Source organism: Oncorhynchus masou, chromosome 25, assembly GCF_036934945.1.
Source record: "Oncorhynchus masou masou isolate Uvic2021 chromosome 25, UVic_Omas_1.1, whole genome shotgun sequence".
Classification (NCBI taxonomy): domain Eukaryota; kingdom Metazoa; phylum Chordata; class Actinopteri; order Salmoniformes; family Salmonidae; genus Oncorhynchus; species Oncorhynchus masou.
Window position 1 is genome coordinate 39681286 of NC_088236.1, and position 6518 is coordinate 39687803.

The 6518-nt window shown below is 44.7% G+C and overlaps 1 protein-coding gene across 1 annotated transcript in view; it reads right to left on the reverse strand.

Moving 5' to 3' along the window:
* Positions 1 to 339, reverse strand: part of LOC135514305 (cell surface hyaluronidase-like) — a 95217-nt gene extending 94878 nt beyond the window's left edge. Inside the window, 1 exon segment of the mRNA XM_064937693.1 lies at positions 147 to 339. The gene's annotated coding sequence lies outside the window, so the exon portion shown is untranslated.
* Between the last annotated feature and the right edge of the window lie 6179 nt (positions 340 to 6518).

Sequence of the window (6518 nt, forward strand, 5' to 3'; positions counted from 1 at the left end):
ATCATAACGTTCTTCTGTTGAAAATTCACACAGTCGCTCGGTCTGTATAGGCTACAGACAGACCGTTTGCTAAATACTTAAAGGAAATCTATCATCTTCACCCGGGGCTGATTGCGGTACCATCGGAACAATGTGAGGTCTCCTACCTTGCACGGGATTAATCTGTGCCCTCACTCACGCTCTCTTCCGAAATACAAGCGTTGCCCCCGACGCGTGGACTGACGGAACTAATAATGAGAAAAATCAATAGTTTGCGTTCTGTGTACTTTTTATACTTTTACATGGTGTTTTCGGGGCTGTAGACCGCCAGCCCCATTCACAGGCGCGGTTTGGAGAGAGGAAGTGAGGAGGAAGGAGCGCACGAGCACATGGGAGGAGCTTGAGTTGACTAACACTGCCGCCACCTGCTGACGCACGAACAGAAGACAGGGCACAGGCCAGTGAGTCCGAGTCTCCTTCTCGTTCTTCTTGTGGATTTCCGCCGCTGAAGCCAATGCACAGCCATCTTGGCACTCTATTGTATATAAAAAAAAAATATATATATATATTTTTTTTTAAAGCTGCATAAATGCATAACTAATGTCTACATTCGTTTTTGACACGCTGATTATATTAGACACATTTTCATTCCTCCCAAACAATGTAAATAAATGCCTTTTATGTGCTCTCCATGGCCGATGTGAGCAAAACTTTAAACAGGTTAAGAATCACGAGGCCTCCTGGCCAGACGAAATACCAGGGTGCTTTCTCAAAGCAGGCGCAGAGCAGCTGGCAGGTGTCTTCACAGACATTTTCAATCTCTCCTTGTCCCAGTCTGTAATCCCAACATGTTTCAGAATGACCACCATTGTCCCTGTTCCCAAGAACTCTAAGGTAACCTGCCTAAATGAATCACTGTGTAGCACTCATCTGTAATTATGAAGAGCTTTGAAAGGCTGGTCATGACACACATCAACACCACACAGGAGGCTGCTGAGGGGAGAACGGCTCATAATAATGTCTGGAACGGCGCAAATGGAATGGTTTCAAACACTTGGAGACCATATGTTTGTTGCATTTTAAACCATTCCACTAATTCTGCTTCAGTCATTACCACAAGCCCGTTCTCCCCAATAAAAGGTGCCACCAACATCCTGTGCAACACCCATCATTCCAAATACCATATACTCAAGCTAATTTGCATACCGTCCCAACAGATCCAGAGAAGACAATCTCAATTGCACTTCACATTGCCCTTTCCCAACTGGACAAGAGGGGGAATAACTACAGTATGTTAGAATGCTCATCACCAAGCTAGGGACCCTGGGACTGAAGCCCTCCCTCTGCAACTGGATCCTGGACTTCCTGACAGATTGGGCCCAGGTGGTGAGGGTAGGCAATAAAAATCTCTACCGCATTGACCCTCAACATGGGGTCCACTCAGGGGTGTGTGTTTAGTCCTGTACTCCTACAACTGCATGGCCGCGCATGACTCCAACACCATCATCAAGTTTGCTGACAACAAGACGGTGGTAGGCTAGATCACGACAGCAATGAGTCAGCTTACAGAGAGGTCAGAGACAGCAGTGTGGTGCCAGGACAACAAACTCTCAACATCAGTAAGACCAAGGAGCTGATCAAATCAAACCTCACTAATGCTCTTGTGGCTAAATGGAAACAAGTCCCCGCAGCAATGTTCCAACATCTACTGGAAACCCATGCCAGAAGAATGGAGGCTGTTATAGCAGCAAAGGGGGGGACCAACTCCATATCAATGCCAATGATTTTGGAATGAGATGTTTGACGAGCAGGTGTCCACAAAAATATTTAGATATCAGGTCATCATAGATTTGGCCCCTGGAGGGTCGTGGCACCCATCTGACGAAATAAAAGTTGAATAAAATAAATAAATAAACAAACATATACAGGAAGGAGCTTGGCATCACCTTGATGCAAAAGTAAACAGCACACGGCTGACAGGAACGACTCCTGGGTCAATTCCCTTATATGCGGACCCAAACAAGGGATGGGGTGTTCTGATGGTATTAGGTAGTGGCCTAGAGAGGGATAGAACTATAAACAGTTGCATTTTCTTTTACTGAAGTAACCCCTTTTTCATTTACAAGGGAAAGTGTGCATTACCACTAGAGGTTGGTGCGGTCTGTTGTATTGACCCTTATGGCAACACTTACCAGAAGACATTATCCCTGCAAGCTTGAGGTTAAGGCTTATGCTACATCTCAATGTATCAACATTTCAACTAACTCAAAATGGCTGGTATTTAGTCAGGATCTTTGTGATATTATTAGAAAACATAATAAGGGATTCATAATGATGACAAGTCTTGTAATGCATTATAACTGCATCATAATGCATTGCATTTGCATGTAAACTATTGCTGGTATGTTACCGCACACTTACTCTACAATAGGCTTTCATTGAGGTACCCCTGTCAGTGTGCCATGCACCATCAGCCATCACAGTCAGTGTGCCATGCACCATCAGCCATCACAGTCAGTGTGCCATGCACCATCAGCCATCACAGTCAGTGTGCCATGCACCATCAGCCATCACAGGCAATGTGCCATGCACCATCAGCCATCACAGTCAGTGTGCCATGCACCATCAGCCATCACAGTCAGTGTGCCATGCACCATCAGCCATCACAGTCAGTGTGCCATGCACCATCAGCCATCACAGTCAGTGTGCCATGCACCATCAGCCATCACAGTCAGTGTGCCATGCACCATCAGCCATCACAGGCAGTGTGCCATGCACCATCAGCCATCACAGGCAGTGTGCCATGCACCATCAGCCATCACAGTCAGTGTGCCATGCACCATCAGCCATCACAGTCAGTGTGCCATGCACCATCAGCCATCACAGTCAGTGTGCCATGCACCATCAGCCATCACAGGCAGTGTGCCATGCACCATCAGCCATCACAGGCAGTGTGCCATGCACCATCAGCCATCACAGGCAGTGTGCCATGCACCATCAGCCATCACAGGCAGTGTGCCATGCACCATCAGCCATCACAGGCAGTGTGCCATGCACCATCAGCCATCACAGGCAGTGTGCCATGCACCATCAGCCATCACAGTCAGTGTGCCATGCACAATCAGCTATCAATCAGTGTGCCATGCACCATCAGCTATCAATCAGTGTGCCATGCAAAAAAATATTTTAAAAACTATTTAAAAAAAAAAAAACAGTACTATTCCCACTAAGCACACTACCAAATACCATCAGAACATCCCATCCCTTGTTTTGGGTTAGCATGACCCAGAAGTTGTTCCTGTCAATTGTGTGCTGTTTAGTCTTGCATCAAGGTATTTTATTCAACTTTCATTTTGTAAGATGGTTGTCAACGCCACCCAGTGTCAACACAACATACCTGGGGGTGTAACACCAATCTTTTTATTTTTCCTTTATTTTACTAGGCAAGTCAGTTAAGAACAAATTCTTATTTTCAATGATGGCCTAGGAACAGTGGGTTAACTGCCTGTTCAGGGGCAGAGCGACAGATTTATACCTTGTCAGCTCAGGGATTTGAACTTGCAACCTTTCGGTTACTAGTCCAACGCTCTTACCACTAGGCTACCCTGCCACCTTACAAAATAAAGGTTGAATAAAATAAAACAAATGAACATATCCAGAATGAAACATTTGTGTTAACCTTGATGCAAGAGTAATATACAAAAATAACATATCATATATACTATTTAGCAGACACTTTTATCCAAAGCAACTTACAATCATGTGTGCATAAATTTTACATGTGGATGGTCCCGAGAAACAAACCCACAACCCTGGCGTTACAAGCGCCAGGCTGAGCTACAAAGGACTACAATAGCAATTAACAGACAGGAACGACTACTTGGTCAATTTAATCATATGCGGACCCAAACAAGGGGATGTTCTGATAGTATTTGGTAATGTGCCTAGAAAGGGATAGTAGTTTTAACACAAACAACATAAAACAGTCAGTGTGCTATGCACCATCAGCTTTTGAAGTAATTAAAGCATTAATGTAGAAAGGTAATTGATTGTGGTTTCAGCATGGTTGTGCTACGGTTATAGGTACAGTATAGCCTACCTATTTACTAGGCTACTTGTCCAATTAAATGAGATGGGGATGATAACGTGTTCCTTCGGGAATATAAATCCATCACGGCCTAAAAAAAGGTGAGGAATTTATACCGCAATGATTATGAAAATAAAATAAAACAGGAAAAGATTCCTATGTCTAATTACACTGAACAAAAATATAATTGCAACAAGAGATGGGCCAATGTTTCATGAGCTGAAATAAAAGATCCCAGAAATGTCCCATACGCACAAAGCACTTCTCTCAAATTTTGGGCACAAATGTATTTACATCTCTTTTAGTGAGCATTTATCCTTTGCCACGATAATCCACCCCCCTGACAGGTGAGGCATATCAAGAAGCTGATTAAACAGCATGATCATTACACAGGTGCACCTTGTGCTGGGGACAATAAAAGGTCACTTTAAAGCGTGCAGTTGTTGAGGGAGTGTTCAATTGGCATGCTGACTGCAAGAATGTCCACCAAAGCAGTTTCCAAATCATTTCATGTTAATTTCTCTGCCATAAGCCATTGTCATTTTAGAGAACTTGATAGTACGGTTTGCTTATGTCAACGTTGTGAACAGAGTACCCTATTGGGGCAGTAGGGATATGGTATGGGCAGGCATAAGCTACGGACAACACAATTTCTTTTTAACCATGGCAGTTTGAACGCACATAGATACTGTGACGAGATCCTGAGGTACATTGTCGTGCCATTCACCCGGCGCCGTCACCTCATGTTTCAGCATGACAATGCACAGCCCCATGTCGCAAGGATCTGTACAAAATTCCTGGAAGCTGTAAACGTCCCAGTTCTTCCATGGCCTGAATACCCACCAGACATGTCACCCATTGAAAAATGTTTGAGATGCTCTGGATCAATGTGTACGGCAGGGTGTTCCAGTTCACGCCAATATCCAGGGACGTTGCACAACCATTGAAGTGCGACAACATTCCACAGGACACAATCAACAGCCTGATCAACTATGTGAAAGAGGTGTCGCGCTGCATGAGGCAAATGGTCACATCAGAAACTGACAGGTTCTGATTCACGCTCCTTTTCTTTTCTTAAAAAGGTATCTGTGACCAACAGATGCATACAGTTTTACCAGTCATGTGAAAGCCATAGATTAGGGTCTAATTAATGTATTTCAAATTGACTGATTTCCATAGGTGAACTGCACAGTAACTCTTGCATTTATATACATTTTTTTAATAAAACAGATTTTTGATCTGCTCAGTAATGGCAAATGGCTGCATTATGTTTTCCTGTTAGTTTGTGAATAAGCTTTTTTATCATATCCCCGATTAGCACCCTGGGTCTCGACCCCGCCATGTGCAACTGGTACTGGACTTCCTGACGGGCCACCCCCAGGTGGTGAGGGTATGTAACATCTCCACCCCGCTGATCCCTCAACACTGGGGCCCCACAAGGGTGCGTTCTGAGGCCTCTCCTGTACTCCCTGTTCACCCACGACTACGTGGCCATGCACGCCTCCAACCCAATCATCAAGTTTGAGGATGACACTACAGTGGGAGGCTTGATTACCAACAACAACGAGACGGCCTACAGAGAGGAGGTGAGGGCCCTCGGAGTGTGGTGTCAGGAAAATAACCTCACACTCAACGTCAACAAAGCAAAGAAGATTGTGGACTTCAGGAAACAGCAGAGGGAGCAGCCCCACATCCACATCGACAGGACAGTAGTGGAGAGGGTAGTAAGTTAAGTTCCTCGGCGTACACATCACGGACAAACTGATTTGGTCCACCCACACAGACAGCGTTGTGAAGGCGCAGCAGCAGCTGTATCACCACCTGGTACGGCAACTGCTCCGTCCACAACCATAAGGCTCTCCAGAGGGTAGTGAGGTCTGCACAACGCATCACCGGGGGCAAACTACCTGCCCTCCAGGACACCTACATCACCCGATGTCACAGGAAGGCCAGAAAAAAATCAAAGGACAACAACCACCCGAGCCACTGCCTGTTCACCCCGCTATCATCCAGAAGGCGAGGTCAGTACAAGTGCATCAAAGCAGGGACCGAGAGACTGACAAACAGCTTCTATCTCAAGGCCATCAGACTGTTAAACAGCCATCACTAACATTGAGTGGCTGCTGCCAAAATACTGACTCAACTCCAGCCACTTTAATAATGTAAATTGATGTAAAAAAAAATGTATCACTAGCCAATTTAAACAATGCCACTTAATGTTTACATACCCTACATTACTCATCTCATATGTATATACTGTACTCGATACCATCTACTGTATCTTGCCTATGCCGTTCTGTACCATCACTCATTCATATATCTTTATGTACATATTCTTTATCCCTTTACACTTTTGTGTGTGGTAGTAGTAGTAGTTAGTAGTAGTAGTAGTAGTTGCGGAATTGTTAGGTTACATTGCTCATTGGTTTTACCGCATTGTCGGAACTAGAAC